At 47.5% G+C, this 23,494-nt stretch overlaps 1 long non-coding RNA gene across 1 annotated transcript; it reads right to left on the bottom strand.

Annotated features, from left to right (window-relative positions):
- Positions 1-8,802: 8,802 nt before the first annotated feature.
- Positions 8,803-23,432, bottom strand: LOC309518583. Its single transcript, XR_014213523.1, has 2 exons — positions 22,887-23,432; positions 8,803-9,530 (listed from the first exon to the last, which is right to left on the bottom strand). It is a non-coding gene; the product is annotated as an uncharacterized lncRNA (long non-coding RNA).
- Positions 23,433-23,494: the final 62 nt, after the last annotated feature.

Below are 23,494 nucleotides of genomic sequence, written 5' to 3'. Positions count from 1 at the left end.
GAGCTGCATCAATCAGCAGGTCATGAGGAGGCCTATGCCAAAAGTAAACATGCGGGAGGAGGGATCCAGTTCAGTTTGTATCTTAAGGTGAACCCACCCGACTCATGTTTCCTGGAGCAATACAGTGGTACCTTGGGTTACAGACGCTTCAGGTTACAGACGCTTCAGGTATGGACTCTGCTAACCCAGAAATAGTACCTTGGGTTAAGAACTTTGCTTCAGGATAAGAACAGAAATCGTGCGGCAGCAGCAGGGGGCTCCATTAGCTCAAGGGGTACCTCAGCTTAAGAACAGTTTCAGGTTAAGAACTGACCTCCAGAACAAATTAAGTTCTTAACCCGAGGTACCACTGTACGCAAATCAAAGCAGCACAACCCTTCAAAATCTGCACGGAACTGAATTTTGCAATGTAGTTCTCCTATCGAAAGGAATGCATGAAATTGTGTGTATTTCTTTTGTTTACAAATTTGTACACCACTTGGCTGTTTTTAATATTAAAAGGTCCTCAAAGCAATTCAGGACAGATTGAAAGGAAGGGCTTAATTCATGCAGCACATGGTTAAACTATGGAAACTCGCTCCCACAGGAGGAAGAGGTGGCCAACTTGGATGGCTTTCAAAGAGGATGAAACACATTCATGGAGGAGAGGACTACTAGATGACTATGCTGTGCCTGTACAGCTGGAGGCAGTACTTCTGAATCCCAGTGGCTGGAAGCCACAGGAAGGGAGAGGGCTATTGTGCTTACATGCTGCTTGCTTGGCCACTTTGAGAACAGGGTAGGTTCTTCTTATGTATGGAGAAAATACCTATACAGAGAGAGACCGACAGAGCTTTTTCTCCCTCTCACATAATAATAGAACCTGGGGAACTCTCTCATCAGGGAGTCAGGCCTGGCACCATCACCACCAGTGTTTTTGGCACCAGCCTCAGGCGTTTCAGTTTCCTGAAGACTTTTTGGCTCTTAATCATGGATCCGACCTCAGTAGGATTCTGGCTTCTGTTCATTGTTTAGTGAGGTGGAGTCAGATTTTATAGGATGACTAGATCAGCACTGCAGGAATTTTGCTAGCTCTGTTTTGTTTGTTTTTCTTGCTGTTTGTTTTTTAACTGATTTTAGCTGTCTTTGTGTTTTATTGGGTTGAAAGTCATTTTGACGCTCCTTTATTGTATAAAGCAACAGAAAAAGGACAGGCAAAAGCAACCTGTAATTAGCTTGTGGAATGCACAGCATTTAAACTCACTAAAAAGCACTGAAAAAATGCATATTTTGCATCAATCGTGCGTGCAAAAATCCCTACTTTATGCAAAAAGCGGAAACGAAATGTGTATAATTTAAATGTATTTTTTTCCGTGTTATTGTGAAAAACCCACACAAAGTGAGATGAAACTGACCTATAACTGAGCACCAGCAAAACTGAAACAGGATGGAATTTGGCCACTCAGCCCATCAGTACCTGCCAGCATTCATCCCTTCAAGAGGTCTGTTGCCTTTGCTAGTTCTCAGTTGTTGTTTGTACTGATTAAGACTCTCACGCTCTACTGACTGAGCTATGTGAATTAATACGTGCGTTATAAGTAAGCAAGTCAGAGCATCTGGCGCTAGTAACCCACCTCCCCAGAAAGAACGCCTTTAAAAAGTACCTATAAACTGCAAGTTTGCTTTTCATTAGAAGCAGAAAATGCGCCCAAGCCAAAGGGATTCCCTCCATCAACCTAACTGGAGTGGCTTATCTTGAAAATCAAGCCCAAATTCTCCAAGGCAGGACGAGGGCTTTGAAACCTGATCCTCAGATGCCTCAAAGAGGGCCAAGGCACCTCGCTCTGAGCCCCAGAGCCTCTAACCAAGACTTCGATCGGATTGGCTGAGCGGGGGAGGGATGGTCAGAGTAGGGGGGGGGAGTGTGTATCATTCTGTTGCAAGACACTTTGGCACCTGAGGCAAACCACAAAACGGCACCCCCCCCTCCCCACCAGGGAAGAATGGATGAGTGCAGAACTACATCAGGAACAAGGGGGGAATGAGGATCTACACTGGGATCTGCTGACCCAGTGGATCCTGCCGCCTGAGGCAGTCGCCTCACGGGAAAAATAAATCTCAGCAGTGAAGTGCTCATTGGTGACAATTTAAACAAGAAACAAAGGCCAAAGAAGAAACATCTTGGATGTTATGCTTAGGTTTTGCTCCCCAAGACCCAGAATAAATCTAAGCAAGGGTTTTAAAAGGAGGATGAGATGATGTGGTTGCATCTTCCTTTGTGACAAAAATCAGGTGCTGTGTCCCTTGGATGTCTATGAGGAAAGGTGTTGATGATCATTTTACTTTATGTTATTTTTTAATCCAACTTAATGCATTCTGTTATATTCTATCACACACATTTGGATAATGTGTTTTATGCGCTTCCTATTTCGTCTCCCTGGTGCTGGTCATTGACTGCACCAGTGAAGGTTTGCTTTCTTGAAGCAGCAACAGTTAGCTGAGGACATCAATAAATACTGTACCGCTGTCAGGAGGTGCCCACACTGGCACCTGAGAGCACAATGAAGTAGTGCATTTCACAACAGTCTCTCTCCCCCCCCCCATTCCCCATCAGCACAGCTTCATTCATGTCAGAAATTCCCAACCAAGATTTATTGGGTTTTCCTTGAAGCAGGGAGTGTGAGGATTTCAGAGCCCACATGGTATGAAAATCCTAACGACATATATCCTTGGTGTGATCAGCATGTGCTTCCCCACCATGCTTGGTGGTCACACAATGCCAGCAAATGTGTCCTGCCATCGTTCTTTTGCTCTCTATCAACTCTGCCAGCCCTCCAGTTTGCAGAAAGTTGCATGCTTTGCATGCAGGAGGTTCCAGGTGCAATTCCCTGCATCTGGGACAAAGTCCTGCCTGACACCCTAGGGAGCTGCTGCCAGTCAGTGCAGACAATACTGCACTAGATAGACCAAGGGCCAAACTCTGGACAAAGTAGCTTCCTATGTTCCTGTAAAGCTTCCATCTCCTTGCAACCCCCGTGGCTGCAGCCTCTGTTTTCCGTCTTCCTTTGCAGGCTGAGGAATGCAGAGCAATGAGGTGGGGAGGAATCCTCAGGAACATGCCCTGGAGAAGTTCTCTGTTGGGGCAAGCGTCCCTCAGCCTTCCTTGTCTCCCACCTGTGCCCACGTCTCAGAGCCAGATTTCCTGGGAGATCCTTGTAGCTGATATGCCAGGGTGTTGCTGCTTATCAGTCAACGGCAAAGCAGGAAGAGTGAGATGGAGCCTCTCCTTTTTATACCCGTCTCACATTCGCCTTTAGGACAAAGTGTTATCTAAATAATACTGTGTGCCAAGCTATCTTTCTTTCTCCAGAAATTGCACGTATTCCTCTGGTTCAGAACGGTCCCTCTTTGAATGGCCTTCTAGCAGAAGCAGTGCATCCCACATGCCTGAGTTCTGTGGGAAGGAGCCTCCTGCCTTCGCTTGAGGCCTTGAACACCAGACACCTCAGATGTGCTCTTTCTGCAGAGAAACACTTTCCACGGAGTCCCAAACATCTTAAGAACGTAAGAAGAGCCTGCTGGATCAGGCCAATGGCCCATCTAGTCTAGCATCCCATTCTCACAGTGGCTAACCAGGTGCCCATGGGAAAACCACAAGCAGGACCCAAACACAAGAGCACTTTTCCCTCCTGTAGTTTCCATCCTAAAAAGCAGAGATCCTAAAAAGCAGAGACATCACCTTGCCAACAAAGGTCCGTATAGTTAAAGCTATGGTTTCCCCAGTAGTGATGTATGGAAGTGAAAGCTGGACCATAAAGAAGGCTGATCGCTGAAGAATTGATGCTTTTGAATTATGGTGCTGGAGGAGACTAAAGAGAGTTCCATGGACTGCAAGAAGATCAAACCTCTCCATTCTTAAGGAAATCAGCCCTGAGTGCTCACTGGAAGGACAGATCCTGAAGCTGAGGCTCAAGTACTTTGGCCACCTCATGAGAAGAGAAGACTCCCTGGAATAGACCCTGAGGTTGGGAAAGATTGAGGGCAGAAGGAGAAGGGGATGACAGAGGACGAGATGGTTGGACAGTGTTCTCGAAGCTACCAGTATGAGTTTGACCAAACTGCGGGAGGCAGTGGAAGACAGGAGTGCCTGGCGTGCTCTGGTCCATGGGGTCACAAAGAGTCGGACACGACTAAACAACAACAACAACAAAGTTTCCAGCAGCTGGCATTCCTGCCTTTGATAATGGAGGCAGAACACAGCCATAGTAGCCATTGGCAGCCTGATTCTCTTTGAATCTGTCCAGTCCTCTTTCATAGCCATCCAAGCTGGTGGTCATCACTGCCTCCTCTGGAAGCAAGTTCCATAGTTTAAATATGTGATGTGTAAAGATGTCCATGAATTCTAGTGTTATGAGGGAGGAAAAAAATTCTCCATCCACTCTCTCCATGCCATGCAGGAATGTATAAACTTTTATCATGTTGCCTCTTACTCACATTTTCTCTAAACTAAACAGCTCCAAGGGATGCGGGTGGCGCTGTGGGTTAAACCACAGAGCCTAGGACTTGCCGATCAGAAGGTCGGCAGTTCGAATCCCTGTGACGGGGTGAGCTCCTGTTGCTCGTTCCCTGCTCCTGCCAACCTAGCAGTTCAAAAGCACGTTAAAGTGCAAGTAAATAAATAGGTACCGCTCCAGCGGGAAGGTAAACGGCGTTTCTGTGCACTGCTCTGGTTTGCCAGAAGTGGCTTAGTCATGCTGGCCACATGACCCAGAAGCTGTACACCGGCTCCCTCGGCCAATAAAGCGAGATGAGCGCCGCAACCCCAGAGTCGGCCACGACTGGACCTAATGGTCAGGGGTCCCTTTACCTTTACCTTTAAACAGCTCCAAATGCTCCAACCCTTTCCTTATTGGGCTTTCACTCCAACCCCTTGATCATTTTGGTTGCCTTTTTGATCCTGAAAGCAAGGGCTCCAATTCAGGATACCCTATACCTGGAACATTATACTTGGGGTCATCAATGGAACACCTGTGGGCACAATGACACTCTCGAGAACTTCCCTTGGTGCTCAGGAATCTTCTGAACTGCCACAATCACAGCTTGCTTTGTCAACAGGGGGTGAGCGTGGCTACCTTTTCCTTCCTTGAAAAGCACTTAAAAGTGAAAGGGGAAGTTGAGTGACACTCTTTCCCACTTCCTCTTGCTGCTCTGTGTGCCTTCCAAGGGTCCGATTGGCACCTGAGCATCTGAACAGAAAGTGGAGTGACTGAGAGAGTAGGAAGGGAAGGGGAGAGATCTGGGAGGCTGAGGGAGGAAAACAGAGCAAAGTGGGGGTGGGGGGCGCAGAAGTCAGGAGAGAGAAGTTGTGTTTACAGGCTGAATCCAGTAAAATGGGTGCTCTTGAAATTACATATTTGTTTAATGGGTTCTCCCATTTTCCCAAATCCCATGTCCCCAAATCACAAATCACAGATCACATCTGTCTTCATTGACTCAGCTGCAGAAAAAGTGGACCCAGTGTTTTCCAGCACTGCCATAGCACAAAAGGATGGATTTTTATGGATTCACATTTCCTCTGCCCACAAGAGATCCCTTCAAAATCACCATCAAATCATAGGTAGCATCTGTGCTCACTGTTGTGTTCTGTGATTTGTGGTTGTCATCCTTTAAAAAACAAACAAACAAACCACCATGAAGATCCATGATGATCTGTGCCTTGGTGCTGGCAAGCTCCAGATCTATCATTTTTATTGCTCAGCCATACAGCAACATACACTTTAATCTGATGGTAGTTTTTTGGGTGGACCTCATGTAAAGCTCTGCAAATTCAATATGGATCTGTTCAAATTCTGCCCAGGCCTTTAGAAAAATGAAGTCCTGGTGCCTAAGTACTGGAAAGGTAAACAAATACCCACCAGGGAAGAATGGTTATGCAAACTTTGTGAATACATGGAACTAGCAAAGCTGACGGACATTATAAGACATAAACCAAAAAATACACATAAGAAGGAATGGGGCTGTCTGAATGAGTATTTTGAAAGACAAGGTTCAAGGGTAAAAATCTGGCTGTGTTTAGAATGATCTCATGAATGGAAAGGAAAATGTGTACACACACACACACATTAAGAGAATAATAATAATGAAATACAGATAGGCATATTAAGAACAAAAGGAAGTGCTGTGAGATTGGTGGAAGTCTATTATTTATTATTTATGTAAAAAAAAGCTGTTAAGGGTGTTTGAAGTATTTTTTATTTCTTTTCTACTTTCTCTCTTTACCTTCATTACTTTTTTCTTTCTTTCTTCATCTTTTATTCATTTCTATGCATTATCTGTTATTATTTTTATGTATTGCTTTGTTTCGATGTAGTTACTTTGTAAGAAAAATAAAAATTATAAAAAGAAAAAAGAAAAAAATGAAGTTTGTGTGACCCCAAAAAGTTGGTGACCACTGATGCTTCCGTAAAGCAGGGAGTGCTGCTGATATAAGTCCATCTTGAGGACTGAAGCCTTGCAAAGATGGCTCACACACCCATCCTGGATATTTTAGGCTTAAAACCCAAATACGTAAAGCGGGAAAAGGAGTTCTCTCCAAAAGACCACCGTCTGAAAACAAAATGAAATCACATGAGCTGTATGGAGTGCAAGGCATCTTGGGAGCCAATGGTTTCTTATCAGCCAGATAAATGTGAGGAAGGAGAAGCCTGATGGCAGCAGGCAATTGTACAGCTGAACACTGCATATGGATACAACAAAGCGCATTTTTGAGCCAGAATAATAAAGGCAGTGTTGACAGGCGGATCGGACGTTGGTCTTCTGTAGTGAAAGAGGGATGGGATTCCAGTGGCAACTTTGCACCTCCTTTAGAGAAGTCTGAGTCCAACTAGCTGGAGCAGACACATCAAAAGCCAGTATAAAAAAGGAGGGCTCTCTGTGGCACGTGGATCAATTATTTAGTTTTATCAGTTATTTGTTTTCAGGGTTCTGTTCTGGGCCCATTGTTGTTCAACATCTTTATACAGTTGTACCCTGGAATCCATTTCGGAAGTCCGTTCAACTTCCAAAACATTCGGAAACCAAAGCGCGGCTTCTGATTGGCTGCAGGAAGCTCCGTCGGATGTTTGGCTTCCAAAAATAGTTTGCAAACCGGGACAGTCACTTCTGGGTTTGTGGCGTTCAGGAGCCAAAACGTTTGGAAACCAAGCTGTTCCAAAACCAAGGTACGACTGTACTGTAAATGACTTTGATGAAGGCATTGAGGGGATGCTTATTTAATCTGCAGATGACACCAAACTGGGAGGGGTGGCCAGTGCCACTGAATTGGGATTCAATATGACCTTAACAGATTGGAGAACTGAGTTCCAGTTGAAAAAAAGCCCTGGCTTCAGGAATCACAGCTGCCATGAGGGGTGATGGCTGGGGTATCTAAGAGCTGTGGAGAAGCCCCAGATAGGTTAAGTCCAATGCATGGGAAGTTAATTTCAAGGGTCATGGAAAAAAGACTTTTGGGGTGAAAACTCAGGAGCCAACTGTCAGCCCACCACTGCAAGATATGAACAATCTACAGCCTTCACCACTACTACAGAAAGGACACACCTACTCTCTTCACAGCCATCCCGGTCTGTTTCACACCCTCCTTGGGTGTTTTTGCCAGGTTGGACTGTGCCTTTGCACACTGAGAGTGCCTCTTGCTTGTCTGGATGGAGACTAGAGACCGGTGTGTGAACGTGTGTAGAAACTAGCCTACAGTACAAAGGTACAATTTGTTGATCCACCCACTTTGCCTTCGGCCACACCTATCACTGGCATATGGCCCTTGGGAAGTTGCCCAGAAGAGAACATGGCCTTCAGGTGGAAAATAGTTCCCCAGCTTTGCCAAGGTGGAAGATAGAGAGAGGTGTGCTTGCATATAAACTTCCCTACTGTCCAAAGGTTAAATTTGCATTTGTTGCTCCACCCACCTTTATCTCTGGCCCCTCCCACCACTGACACCATGCAGCTCCTGAGAGGTTGCCCAGAGGGGAATTTGGCCATTAGACTGAAAAATGGTTTTCTGCCCCAGATGTAAGCAGAGCCAGTTGGCAAAACAAACCACATACTCTCAACACCTATCTACTGCCCTTCATGTGACATCTAAGAAAGCCATCCAAATACAGAATTTTGCCCCGTTCCTCCACGGTCATGCCACCCAGATTTCTAGGTTGGCTGGCCATCGTACCATTTTATTTAGGCTAAGATACCGAAACCACAACGACGGCCCTCCAGTGGAGGGAGCCCTGTTGCATAAACAATACTTTCGAGAGAATAAGCAAGGTTCTGTGTTGCCGTGACCCACTCCAGAGCCAATAAATTACATCTACGCTAATAAATCGCTCAAGAAAGAACACTCTTGTTCCATTAGAAGAATGGTGCTCAACTCTGACCCCGAAAGGAGTAATCGTATTACAGTATTAATAAAACAAACTCCATCCGATATGTTATTTTCCTTCCAGGAGAACATGCACTCTCGGTCCTTCACGGAGGGGAGGAAGGAGTAACAATTCCCCAGTTAGCCGCGTCAGGAAAAATGCATAAAATGCACCACTACAGCTGACAGGGAGAGCAGAGAAAATGATTTATAGGGTAAACTCGTAACGCTTTCAAGTCACATTCCTCCTGCCCACACAGTCCTGCTCTCCTTGCTGCAAGAGAGCCCGTTTCTCAGGGTGTACGATGAAATTTAAGATTACTTTTAATTACAGAGGGTGTGGGAGAATGTTTTCATGAGAGACAAATGCATCTTCTGCTTCTGAACTCTGTTGATTTAAGAGGCTCACAGCAAAACACAAATAAACCAATTTATTGGCATGGGGGCATAAAACAGCAGACGGCCTCAGCGCTTCAGATTTACATATATTTTCTTTAGGAGTTTGGCCTCTGGGCTCATTATAATTGGGCACTGTGGAGTGCTTGTAGAAGAAAGGTTATTTTGACTTTTCTCCTTCGAAACCCCGGTTTATGGATCCGACGCTGCAAATGGGATGCAGGTGAGATGGCCAGCCTGCCTTTCCCCATTCCACGAGCTGACAGAAGATCCAGGGCCCCTCCAGACATCCTCTTTACGGCCCATTCATGTTGATTTCTGCTCACGGTGCTCTTGAGGCAGTCAAACAAGACCCCCCTTTCAATACTGTTTGCCCTTGCAAAAGTTTTGGGGTGGTCGCATAACTTCCTGCTGAAATCCTGTAACTTTCTGTACTGTGCATGTTCTGGCTTAGTTTTGTCTGGACAGCAGTAATGTGACAGAAGTGGGGCAGCATCACAGGACAATTAATAAAGCAGTATAAACCCACCAGTTTATTGCATCAAGACTGTTATGTACTGAAGTTCTCAACCTGGGCCAGCAGGGGGATACTGTAGATAGTTTTCGCTCAGGTCCACATATGCAAATAAGGAATTGAAAGTGATGTTCAGTGATTGGATAGTTACTTGGAAAGTTGTTACTGTTGCATTGTAGTGGAGCTCTATATAAGCAGGCTGGCTGAACCCTTCAGTTCAGTTCTGTTCTGGGTCTGTGAATAAACAAGAGCTGTTTGAAGAATCACTGTGTTGTCTGATAACAAAAGCTTGTTATTCAACTTAACAAAAGCTATGTTGAATAAACTAATGGAAGAGCCCTCCCTGTACACATCCTTCTTTGATAGTGGTAGAGCACCTTCTTTGCATGCAGAAGGTCCCAGGTCCAATCCCCAGCATCTCCAGGTAAATTTGGGAGAGACCCTAGTCTGACACCCAGGAGAGCTGCTGCCAGTCAGTGTGGACAGTACTGACTAGCTAAGAATAAGGCCTAGCTAAGAATAAGGCAGCTTCCTATGTCCCACTTACAGAGCACTAGAAAAGAGGAAGCACATCACCAGGTACAGGTCTGTATAACATTTTCAAATGCTAATGTATGTGCAAATATAGATATATAGCTATATGTCAGGGAACTGACATCGGAGGAAAGGGAAGTGGTAGGGCTCCCAGAGACTGGGAGAGAGTCAACAGCCAAAGCAGGGACCAGCAGGGGGAGCGCGGGGTCTCTGGAGGAGGATCTCAGTAATGCTGAGAGAGACGCAGCAGCCCAGGCAGGAAGCAGCAGGGGAGAGAAAGGGGTGAGAGACACTTCGAGCGAAAATAGCGGGGAGGTGTCAGAAGCAACTGCAGGGAGACCTATGCTTCGCCGGAAGCTGTCACGTCGTGAGTCCAGGAGACGCGTTTCCGTTAAGGAACTTCTTTGCTGGAAGCGCTTCCGCAGACAGCCACTGTCGGACTCTACAAGTGACTAGAGCAGACATGTCTGAGGAGCTCTGTCACACACAGAGGTTTGTGGGGTCGCACAAACTCTGAAGGGGCACTATTTTAAGCACAAGCAGCTAATCATCCCCTGATAGCAGTCCGACAGTCTCTGTACGCTGCCTGTGCAGGAGAAAGCATCATGAGCGACCCAGCAGGAGCCGGAGCCGCAGGGGGTGGAGCTGGTCCAAGCTTGGAAGACAGATACCGAGCATTGGAGGTCCAACTTGCGCTGCAGACGGCGAGGCTCGAGGAGAGGAGGGCTCAAGATGCAGACAAGAAGGGGAGAACCACTCAGTTCCCCAGAAAGGTACCAGGATTAGTGCAGAAGTTTGGGGGGGACCCCAAGGATTACCATGCCTTTAGGACTGAAATGCAATATGCCCTGAATGTGCAGTTTGATGAGTTCCCTGATGAGGAATCCCGAGTTGCTTTCGTAATTGGGCATCTTGAGAAGGGGGCGCGAGACTGGGTTCGACCCCTGATGGCAACGCACAACGATATCCTGAAGGACACTATGAAATTCTTTCGGGCAATGGATATCATGTTTTCCAGCGATATTGAGGAAGGGGTGGTGCGCAGACAGCTAATGGCTTGCAAGCAGGGAAGCAGATCTGTCCGTGAGTACTGGACTGAATTTACCATGCTGATTCACAGATTGGGGTGGGATTTATCGGCAGCACCCATTCAGATGCTATTTGAAGAAGGTCTTTCTTCAGCTGTGAAAGACGAGCTGGCCAGGAGCCCCAGGGCGGTGTCTATGGATCAGCTGACCAAATCTGCGCTGACCATTGGAGCGCGCCAGGAGGCAAGAGCCTTGGAGAGGCGGGAAGGGAGAGGGGAACGTTGGAAGGAGTTACGCATTCCAGACATTCCTGAGCCAGCTTTCCCGCCGGCAGAGCCGATGGAAATCGGAACAGCCCGCGCGCGCGCAGTTTCAAAGCCCAGTGAGGGGGCGAAGAAGGAGGGAAAGGGAGCCCGGAAATGCTATCTCTGCCAACAGCCAGGCCACTTTGCCAGAGTCTGCCCCCAGAGGAAGGAATGGCAAGGGATGGTGGGAACTGTTGAGGGGGAAGAGCAGGGAGAAACGGAGCAGGTAAAAGCCAACGCCTGGTTGCCAGCAGGGCACTGCAGCCAGGCCAAAGAGCAGTGAAAGTGCCCCTTCCCCAAGTGCCAGTGCCAGAAGCTCCTCGACCTGCTCTAGTGATTGAAGTGTCGCTAGAGTTGCAAAATGGACACCCCCTAAAAATAAAGGCGCTGTTGGACTCAGGCAGCTCCTGCAATTTCATGAGCAAGGAGTTTGCTGCTGAACACCAGATACAGACTATCCCCTTAAGCAACCCCCTGCAGGTGACCACGATCGATGGCAGGGAACTGTTGGGAGGAGGCGTCAGCTTGCAGACCATCCCAATGATAATGAGGGTGGCAAGGCACACAGAACTGATAGCGTTTAATGTGGCCACCTTGGGAGGCGCTCCCATTATTTTGGGAATGAGCTGGCTAGCCCTACATGATCCGCTGGTGGGCTGGCATCAAAGAGTGGTTTCCTTCGGTTCCGCACATTGCTTAGAACACTGCAGGGGGGAAAAGGGGTCAGCAGGGGCCCAAGCCACCCTAGCAGGGACGGAAGTGATGGAGAAGGGGAAGGTGCCATCACAGTATGCTGATCTCAGCGACGTGTTCAGCGAGAAGGAAGCTGACCAACTACCCCCGCATAGGCCCTTTGATTGCCAGATCAATTTACTCCCTGGAGCACAGCTTCCTGTAGGCAGGTTGTATGCCATGTCAGACAGGGAGATGCAGGAGTTGCGAGCGTTCATTGACAAGAACCTGAAGAGAGGCTTCATCAGAGAGTCCAAGGCAGCGGGGGGTAGCCCAGTGTTTTTTGTGGATAAAAAAAACACGGACAAGCCGAGGCTGGTATGTGACTTTCGGGCCCTAAATGCAGTGACAGAGCCGGTGGCTTTTCCTATGCCCAGGATTGATGATATTTTGACCAGGGTGCGAAAAGGAAAGATTTTTACAAAGCTGGACCTAAGGGGGGCGTACAACCTGATACGTATAAGGAAAGGGGATGAATGGAAGACCACCATGTTCACCCCTTTGGGGGCATTTGAATACCTCGTTATGCCTTTTGGATTACAAGCAGGCTCCGCGTGTTTTCAAGCCTTTATGAACCATGTACTGGGGCCTTTGCTCTACAAGAATTGCGTGGCCTTCTTAGATGACGTGTTGGTGTATTCGGAGAATGAGGAGCAACATGTGAGAGACGTCAGAGAAGTGTTGAGCAGGCTGCAAGCCAACAGACTGTGGGTGAAACTGGAGAAGTGTCAGTTTCATACCAAGGAGGTGGAATTCCTGGGGTACCGCTTGTCAGACAAGGGGTTGGCCATGGACCCCGGCAAGGTTCAAGCGGTGCTGGAATGGAAAACACCCAAGACTAAGAAGGATGTGCAGAGGTTCCTAGGGTTTGGAAACTTTTATCGTAAGTTCATCCGAAACTTCGCCCACCTGACGGCGCCCATCACGGACTGTCTCAGCAGCAAAAAGAAGTTTGTTTGGACGGGGGAGGCGGAGCGAGCGTTTGAGGAACTGAAAAGGGCCTTCGCCTCTGACGAACAACTTCTACATGTGGATTTACAAAAAAAGCTGAGGGTCGAAACAGACGCTTCTGACAGAGCCATAGGGGCGGTGCTTCTTCTGCAGCCGGGGAAGGAGGGGTCCGAGTGGCGACCGTGTGCCTTCTTTTCGCGAAAGCTGAACAAATCTGAGAGAAACTACACGGTGTACGACCGGGAACTTCTTGCGATTTATGAGGCCTTCCGGAGATGGAGGCACCTACTAATTGGTGCACAACAGAAGGTGCAAGTGCGCACGGACCATAAGAATCTAGAGTATTGGAGAACTGCGCGAGTGCTCAACCAACGGCAGTTGAGATGGGCCCAGGAGTTCTCCAAATTTAACTTTGAGATTTGTTACGTACCAGGCCCGGAGAACGTTAGGGCGGACGCTCTCTCACGCAAACCTGAATATTTGGAGGGAGAGGGTGCACCCGAAGAGACCCATGTCATTCCCGAGGACCGCTGGGTGTGTGGGGCGGCATTGGTGGGGCTAAGGGAACTGATAGAGGGAACGGTGCAGGATGAATATGCCCAGGACAAACTCAGGGGTCTCAGGAGGGAGGGAGACAAACCCGGGGGTTTTGAGGAGAGAAACGAGGCGTTGTACTACAAGGGAGCGTTATACGTACCTGAAGGGGAATTGAGGGAAAAGGTACTCAAGCAACTGCACGATAGCCCCACAGCAGGGCATTTTGGGCAACACAAAACCATGTGGCTGGTTACCAGGGAATTCTGGTGGCCCAAGGTCAGGGAAGATGTGCGGGAGTATGTGAGAGGGTGTGACCGATGTCAACGAGCCAAGGGGGAGAGGCGGGCACCGGCAGGTTTATTAGAACCACTACCCACGCCGGAAAGACCATGGGAGGCAGTGGCAATAGATTTTATGACTGATCTGCCCAGGTCCAAAGGGAAGACAGCCATTATGGTTGTGGTAGACCTGTTAACCAAGATGGCCCACTTTATAGCCTGCTCACATGCGGTCACAGCAGAAGAAACCGCTAAATTGTTTGTGGAAAATGTGTTTAGATTGCATGGTGCCCCCTTGAGGGTGGTTTCGGACCGAGGGAAACAATTTACTTCCAGGTTCTGGAGGAAGCTCATGAGCTTATTGCATGTAGAGGTGAATTTTTCCACTGCCCGCCATCCAGAAACCAACGGGCAGGCGGAAAGAGCTAATGGTGTCCTCCAGCAATATTTGAGGTGTTATGTGAATGACAGAGAGAATGATTGGGTGGAGAAGCTGGCGTTGGCAGAATTTGCCTATAACAATGCAGAGAACGTGTCCACGGGAATGAGCCCTTTTTTGGCCAATCACGGGTGTCATCCCCGAGCCTTCCCAGGGGGGGAGGGGGAGAACTGGAGCGTTCCAGCCGCAGAACAGTTCGTTGAAGAAATGGAAGCGATCCATCGCCAGCTCCAACTTAATTTAAACAGGGCGAAGGAGGAATATAAGAGGCAGGCAGACAAAACCAGAAGGGAAGGAGAAAGCATTAGGGTGGGGGACCAGGTGTGGTTGTCCACCCAAGGGTTACCATTTAAAGGAGGTTGTAAGAAGTTAAGACCCAAAAGGCTGGGCCCATTTGAAGTCACGCAACAGGTCAACCCAGTGGCTTTCAGACTCCGGTTACCGAACCACATGAAGTTGCACCCAGTGTTCCACAGATCATTGCTGTCACCGTATATAGGGGACAGAGAGGGGAGGGTCAATAGGGGACCAGCTATGGAGGAAAAAGAACACAGCTACCATGTAGCGGAGATTCTCGATTCCAGGTGGAGGGGAGAGCAAGTAGAGTATTTGGTAATGTGGGAAGGGGAGCCGGAGTCGGAAAACACCTGGGTCAGGGCAGAGGATGTAGATGACGAGGTTTTGATTGAAACTTTTCATCAGAGATTCCCTCGAAAACCCCAGCCAGTGGCGAGGTTCCGGAGGGAATACTTCGCCACCACCGACGAAGAAGAAGAGTTGGAGGGGTTCGCTGATTCCGAGGTGGAGGAGGATTCAGCGAGTCGGAACGAAGACCGATGGAGGGAAATGTTCGAGACGTCTGAAGATGAAGAGGATTCTTTTAGGGGTTTCAGCTCCTCACCGCCCAGAGGAGAGAGTAGGGGCGGGGGAGAGGGGGGCCCTGGAGGGGAGGTGGATGTCAGGGAACTGACATCGGAGGAAAGGGAAGTGGTAGGGCTCCCAGAGACTGGGAGAGAGTCAACAGCCAAAGCAGGGACCAGCAGGGGGAGCGCGGGGTCTCTGGAGGAGGATCTCAGTAATGCTGAGAGAGACGCAGCAGCCCAGGCAGGAAGCAGCAGGGGAGAGAAAGGGGTGAGAGACACTTCGAGCGAAAATAGCGGGGAGGTGTCAGAAGCAACTGCAGGGAGACCTATGCTTCGCCGGAAGCTGTCACGTCGTGAGTCCAGGAGACGCGTTTCCGTTAAGGAACTTCTTTGCTGGAAGCGCTTCCGCAGACAGCCACTGTCGGACTCTACAAGTGACTAGAGCAGACATGTCTGAGGAGCTCTGTCACACACAGAGGTTTGTGGGGTCGCACAAACTCTGAAGGGGCACTATTTTAAGCACAAGCAGCTAATCATCCCCTGATACTATATATCTGAAAGCAACATAAATAAGTAATACAAATAAGGACTATCACTGAGATAGAAATACCAAAAATACTTCAGCAGGGTGTGGAGGCAGACTTTAACCAGATGATGTGTCTGCTGCCCAGGTGGTCACTGTTCATTGCATGCAGCGCTGTTCCTGTTCTGCTGCAGTTCATCTCCCACCAAAAACTATGTCATCCGTCTCGCTGCTCACTCTGGCAAAATTACATTGTTTGTATAATTTACGTTCACTGGTTATATAAATTACTTTGCCATTACGCTATTCCTCCCATTTCATTTCATTGCACAGGAAATGCAGCACAAATGGGGACAAAACGTAATCAATTACATATCATTTGCAAACTGAAAACAACAGCAGCGAATGCCTATTGTATCCATTGCATTGATTTTCATCCAGACATGGGAGGAATAAGCGAGCATTGGCAATTGCTACTCCCATTTCCGTTTCCACAGGGAATTCTCTGACCTCTCCATCACTGATGACAACTTCAAACCCACATCCACCTCTCTGCTAGTCTCCCTTCTTAATGTTCATTGTCCTTGAAGTGGGCTTGGACCACACACTTCGGAGTACAGTGGTACCTCAGGTTACAGATGCTTCAGGTTACAGACGCTTCAGGTTACAGACTCCACGAACCCAGAAATAGTACCTCGGGTTAAGAAATTTGCTTCAGGATGAGAACAAATCGTGCGGCAGTGGCGCGGTGCGGCAGTGGGAGGCCCTATTAGCTAAAGTGGTGCTTCAGGTTAAGAACAGTTTCAGGTTAAGAATAGACCTCCGGAACGAATTAAGGTCTTAACCCAAGGTACCACTGTATATGGAACAAATCCTCCTTGGTGTTCTTCCTGCTTGCCTTCTCCAGAGTGACCCTGGGAGCCAATCCTCCAAGGCTGAATCCCCTCTTTTCACTCTGATTGGCTCCAATCAGAACAAAGGGCAAGAAGACTTCTTCTTAGCCTTCTGCTGATTGAGTGACTCTAGGATGCTGGATGACAAGAGACCCTGCTGGGACCCTGATGCAGAAATAGTAATAGGTTTCTGCCCCCCACCCCCATATCCTTGGGCCACAAAATATTGGGTACTGGACCACCCAGGTTTGGTATTTGTTCCTTACAAATGGCATTCTGGTGTTCTCTTGAACAAACGCTCCGTGCCATGGAAACATTGCTTCCCTTGTTCTTCTTAAGGCCAAGTTCATCTACAAGTCAGGGTGAAGGCGGCTTTGGCCATCGAAAGCCAAGACACTCTGACGATGCTCTGGATGACCCAAAGGACCTTCTCTTCCTTGCCAAACAACCTGCCAAGTCAACACCACATCTCTGTGAGAAAGCTGCCATTTCCCATGATATACGGGCAACGATTCTCTCTCTTACTGGCAAGATCACTGGAAAATTGCAAAACATTTTCACTTAAAAGAGGCGTTTCAGCCTGCTTCTTTACAGGAATGTGGGGGGGAAAGACCCAAAAAAACAGCTGGAAAGATTCCGTGGACCTTTTGTGTTCATAATGACATTTAAAAAAGGAAGATATATCTAAAGTATAAGGAGATAAGGAAGAGGCACAGTTATGTGATCTGCATAAGTAGGGAAAGTGGGAGCTTTCAGGACCTTAAAGGGGGGCGGGAATCCCTGGCCACAGTCAAATGAGTGGGAGCTGTGCTAAAGCACTGACACTCAGGGATTGTTTATTATTTCCCTTGCGCAATCAGCATGCATGACAGAATGATAAGGGAAGGACACAGATTCCCTGCCCCAGGGACCTTACAATCAAAATCTCAGCAGAAAGGAAAGCAAAGGGAAGAAAGGAAGAGGCAAGGGTATAAAGGGCAGGTCAATATGTACAAATCCAGCTTCAGCCAGCATGGCCCAGCGGTCAGGTACAACAGGGATTGCGGTACAGCAACATGTGATGGGGAACAGATTGGGTATCCCTGCACTAGCCCATGACAAGTTGGTCATGTGCACACAATTTATTGATGGTGTGTGAGAAAGGTCGTGAGTGGCAGAAAGGCATGGCAAAGAGTGTGTGTGTAATAAGGAAGTTGCAGGAGGCGGCTCACATTACAAGTCTTGTACAGTTTTTATATAAGCTTAACTGTTGTGCATTCTCCCAAAGGATCATGGGAACTGTCATTTGGCAAAGGTATCGAGAATTTATCTGCCGATGATCCCTGGCTTCCCTCAGCTTTGGAGAACTACGACTCCCAGGGTGCCCAGGGGTGGCTATTAAAGCCTGTGAGCAAGTGTGGTGTAGTGGTTAAGAGCGGTGGACTTGTAATCTGATGAAGCTGGTTCGTTTCCCAGCTCCTCCACATGCAGCTGCTGGGTGACCTTGGGCTAGTCACACTTCTTTGAAGTCTCTCAGCCCCACTCACCTCACATAGTGTTTGTTGTGGGGGAGGAAGGGAAAGGAGAATGTTAGCCGCTTTGAGACTCCTTCAGGTAGTGATAAAGCAGGATAGCAAATCCAAACTCCTCTTCTTCTCTTCTTAAGTAGTGCTATGCAGATATACCCATGAAAGTGTTACACACAGAGAGACACAGACACACACACTGGATCTGTTGAGTGGAAGGTGCCAGCTGGCCACCCTCCAGATTCTTACAACGCAAAGCCCTTTAAATTGTGCTTGGCTGTGGTTTTTAGGAGGGTGCCTAGTCTTGAACAATCAGAGGATGGTGAAGGATCCACCATCCCTCTTGGCAGCCTTCCCCTTCTCCTCCAGGACTTATCACCCGTGTATGATTAATTGTGTTTTCTTTTTATGTCTGATTTGCATTTTTCCAACTTTGACTTCCTGCCCTGGTTGATCCCGCCCCGCCCAATGGTAGGTCTCTCACTGATCAGGTGTAAACCTTAGGAGTGTTAAGAAAAAGAAGTCCCTGCTTATAATAGCATGTTACTTCTGCTGGGGACGAGCTGGATGGATTATACATGATGACTAGGCATTTAAGCTTAAATCTAAGCTACAAACTGATTTCAGTTTTAATTCAGTGTCATTTTCATGGCTTCCCCTAAAGCATCCTGGATACTGTCATTAAAGAATGATAAAGAGCAATACATAGTAAAAATGCTTGACAGTGATAGCTACCATATTTTTCCGTGTATAAGACACCCTCATGTATAAGATGCCCCCTATTTTTTTTTTAATCCAAAATTAAGAAAATGCACTATGCACTATCCATGTATAAGACAACCCCTTATTTTTAACTTCAAAAATTTAGGAAAAAATATAGTCTTATACACTGAAAAATAAAGTATATGGCTAGTGTGAGTTTTGGGGCTTTGTTCACAGACACAAATGGAGGACTCAGTGCATTCAACAACATCCAAGTGTTGGCAGAAATTGTTTTCTCCACCTCAGAAAGACTTGTTTGTAACTATCACAACAAACTGGGTGAAGTCATGCCAAAGTCACATTTCGGTTTGCCTTCTTGGTTCAAAATGGCAACTGGAATCCCAATGTCAATGAACACCGCTGTCCGCATCTTGGAAACTCTTGTGCCAAGTTTGAAACTGGAACAGTTTGGATCCGTCACACCAAAAATTGGACAACATCATGCTAAAGTCACGTTTCAGAGCACCATCTTGATTCAAAATGACAGCCAGCATCCCAACATCAATGAAAACCGCCACCTCCCATTTCAGGAATCGCTGTGCCAAGTTTGGTGATGATATCCTGAGAGACATCCAAATGCAGAGCGAACAAACAGTTTCTCAAAATATACAGTCGATTTTGAGGGGTCAGCAAGAAGAAGACTGATGGCATTTCCCGAGTCTTTACTTCCCATTTGCCTTATCTGCCGGGGGGGGGGGAGAACCCCCTGTCTTCTGCATGTCCTCAACATGCTACCGTTCCTCTTTATGGCTATTTCCGCAGGTGTTTTGTGGCTCTCAACAGATCATTAGCGAAGTCTTCTCACTTGATAACGTCAAGAGCCAGCCAGATCAAAGCCACAGCTGATCTTGCAACCAGTAAACTTGACTTTCTCCACTGTAATTTCTCTAATGGCTCAGCAAGAAGCTCCGAGGGTTGATTGCTTTCCAGCCGTGGCGCCAGATTCTGAGCCCTCATTAACTTCTGCACCAAGGTTTGTGCAACCCAGGAGTTAATAATGACTCTGAATTAACATGGGCTTGGCATTGCTCCAGGTGAGATGTTGCGGTGTGATGGGCTGCACCCAGCCACACAATGGCTGCAGTGCATTTTTAAAGGAATCTTCTGGATGCCCTGCAAGCCCCACCCTAACCCCTTTGGCCATCCTGCAATTGCAGGGTGATTTGGAGTTATCCCTAAGCAGGGCAACAGAACCTGCACCAGGTTTCCCCCTGGTGGCTTGGAAGGAGGCAAGAGATTCCTGTGCGGAAATCCAAAGTGCATTTAAAAATAAATGCCAAAGTTTGTCTGAAGTTCCCCCATGCAAGTTTTTACACAGCTTTTCATTCTTGGAGCTGCTTTTGTATGCTGCTTTTTAGGCTGGAGGAAGGGGAGTTCATGCTTTTATTCTAGGCTGTATCTGCATTTTATTGCTTATGCAAACCACTCAAAATATATGGCTGGATGAGGGTGTGTGTATATATAACTGTAATAAACAAATTTGACTCGTGGCATCACACCCTACAGGAGGAATGGGGAACCTCTGGCCTTCCAAAAAGGTTCTGAACTCCACCCCCCATCAGCCCCAGCAGGCATGGCCAATGGCAAAGGATGATGGGATCTGCAGTCTTCCAGCTTCTAGAGGGCCAAAGATTACCTCAACCCCTGCCCTACAGAATATCACAGGGCGACAATCTGAAAATGGGTATTTTCTGCTATTACAGTGGTACCCTAGGTTAAGAACTTAATTCGTTCCGGAGGTCCATTCTTAACCTGAAACTGTTCTTAACCTGAGGTACTACTTTAGGTAATGGGGTCTCCTGCTGCCGCCGCGAGATTTCTGTTCTCATCCTGAAGCAAAGTTCTTAACCCGAGGTACTATTTCTGGGTTAGCGGCGTCTGTAACCTGAAGTGTCTGTAACCCAAGGCACCACTGTACAGTGGTACCTCAGGTCACATCCACTTTAGGTTACAGACTCGGCTAACCCAGAACTATTACCTCGGGTTAAGAACTTTGCTTCAGGATGAGAACAGAAATCATGCTCCAGCGGCACGATGGCAACAGTAGGCCCCATTAGCTAAAGTTGTGCTTCAGGTTAAGAACAGTTTCAGGTTAAGAACGGACCTCTGGAACGAATTTAGTACTTAACCCGAGGTACCACTGTACTCCTTATCTGCAGAAGAGGGTAGAGAGAGAAGCGCTGTGAACACTTCAGAATGGGATAAAAAGGTTTAACAACCTATATTCCTAACACTATACTGCTGTCTAACTTTTGTGAGTTTAATCTCTGCTACTGGGGCTCTCTCCCTGCAGGAGATTGTACAAAGCCTCATGTTTTGAATCCAGGAACACAGCTGTTTTCTTTTGTTGTTCACCCACACAACAGGGTCTGTAGGGGTTCACCTTTTATTCCCCCACAAATAGCAACTTCAGAGGAGAGATTTGCTCAGAAGCTGACCAGCCAAGAGGTGAAGAGGCATCATGCTAGCTTCCGGGCAGGTGAGTAGCTGTTGCTTCCTGAGATGGTGAGGGATGAGACCACATGGGAGGTCAGAGTGGTACAAACATGCCAATAGGAGCACCATGCTGGCTACACTGCTGAGTTTGCACTGCACCAACCTCCTCACCACATTGCCCCTCCCTTCTCCCTCCCAGTAAGCAGCAGTGACCTGCCTGCTGAGAAGCGAGAGCAGCATACTGGGAAGTGTAGTTTGTTAAGGATACTGAGAGTTGTTCTTCACAGAACTACAATTCCCAGAGTGGTTTAGCAGTCATTTCCTGTTGTAGGGCAATGTAGCTATGCAAAGGGAACAGGAATGTCTTAACAACTCTACACCCTTAAACTACACTTCCTAGGAAGGCATGACTGTTCAAAGTGCTGTAATAGTGCTTTAAGTTTATGGTGCAGACAGGGCCCAAGGTATTGGCACCCATTATCGCGCACCAACTTTCCTCATGACTTCTTGACAACGGGTGCTCTCACCAGCCCTTTGCAGCCCTGCCAGGGTGGCGGTGGTGCCCGCTGCCTCTTTATGTGGGGCAAGGCTGACTCCGAGGGCAGTGCTCTGTTTCCTCAGCTGGAGAGAGCATTGTGTGGAAAATGTCACACAACCGCTCTCCTGCGCAACCGAGCAAGCGGCGGCTTCATTAAGATCCATGCGTAATGAGCACATCGTTCCCGTAGGACCTGCCCAACGTAGGAGAGGCTGCCAGGCAAAACCCTCCTTGAAGGAAACCAGACTTGACTGTAATTTAATGGAGTAGCAGCTTTGCATTCTTGGAGCGTTAAATAACCAGGAGAAATGATCATAAATTGATCAAGCCGGAGTGTGTAGATTTCCCCCTCCCCTTTTAAGCGCTTTATGGTGCCAGAGCTGCTTATAGAGTGAGCAGAACAAGATCTCCGGGAATGGTAGAATGCAGAGAAGCCCAGGAGTTTACATAATCCTAAATGTCAGATGGAAAATCAGTTAAAGGAGGAGGGACCCTCCGCCTCACGCACGCACGCACGCACACACACACACACACACACAGACTGCATTGAAGTGGGGATTCCATTTGGCCCAACTACCACTCCTTTTAAGGATTGTATGGGAGGCAATAGCCCTGGGGCAAGGTATCAAGGCTACAAATGCGAGCTGGAAAGGCCCCACTTCAAATTTCTTCTCAGGCCATAAACTCACTAGGCTTCAGATGGGGAACCTCAGCCCCAGGGGCCATTTATGACTCTCCATGCCTCTCATCCCTCTTCCCAGACACACCCACTTTTCACTGGCTGCCCCCTCACTAGCCCTGCTTTGTTCCTCAAGTATTGCTTGCCTGGTTGGAGGACAGAGAGGGTGTGTTGTGTGTTTGTTTAAAAACCTCGGGCATGTGGGCTGGAATTGTTGGGATGCGATTAGATGCTCGGAGAGGATATGTTTATTAGATGTTCTCTTTCCTCCCTCAGGTTTGGAAGTCCAGCAGAGTGCATCCCTTTGCAGCTTAAAAGGGAAGCTAAGATAGGCTAGTTTCAGCCTTTTAGTTTATCCAGGATGTTTTAAGACAGACTGACTGTATTTTCCTGAATAAAAAAAATCCTTCCAGTAGCACCTTAAAGACCAACTAAGTTAAGGTGCTACTGGAAGGAATTTTTTAATTTTGACTATGGCAGACCAACACGGCTACCTATCTGTATTTTCCTGGTATTCCCCACCCCACCCCTGTAAAATAATAACCAACAACCAGAGTTATTAAAAGGTAAAAATAACATATACTCACTCACAATGCTTCTTGAAGAGTAACAGATACAGCAGCTGTGTTCAGACAGGCTTAAAACATTAATTCGGTTACAAAGACGTACTTAAGTCTGGCTTAAAAATGGAGTTTGGGCCTGGAGCTCAGACACATAGATGCTTCCACACTGCTAGCGTGGTGCATAAGAGCAGAAAAAGGATGTGCTCAGGCAGGGAGAAGCATATATAGTGACAATCACTTCCTGTCAGGGCAACGAGGGGAGTGTTCTCATCGGGTTCTCTCTAGGAAGCTCACAGGAAAACTCTGTGAGCCTCAGCCCCTTAATGCGCCTATCTGGCAAAACATGAATTGTTGGTTTGACTGCCTTTAAACATCCCACAGGAATGTGACCTACTGTACCAAGGCAAACAAAACTTCGCTCTGTCTCCTTTTCTTCTAGCCCCACCCACAACTGGCATGTGGCCCCCAGAAGGGAGAGAATGTGGCCCTTGAGCAGAAAATGGATCCCTGCCCCAACTTGGAATTTCAAGGGCCACTTGGGCAAATTGGTTAATCTTTCCTGTAGTTTAACCACCCTTCTGTTTGTTGACTTAAAAAAACCCTAGCATTATTATTATTATTTGTTACATGAA

Source organism: Podarcis vaucheri (genome assembly GCF_965113315.1).
Source record: "Podarcis vaucheri genome assembly, chromosome: 14".
NCBI lineage: Eukaryota > Metazoa > Chordata > Lepidosauria > Squamata > Lacertidae > Podarcis > Podarcis vaucheri.
Note: the sequence above shows the minus strand (reverse complement) of the source record. Positions and strands in the feature narration are given on the sequence as shown.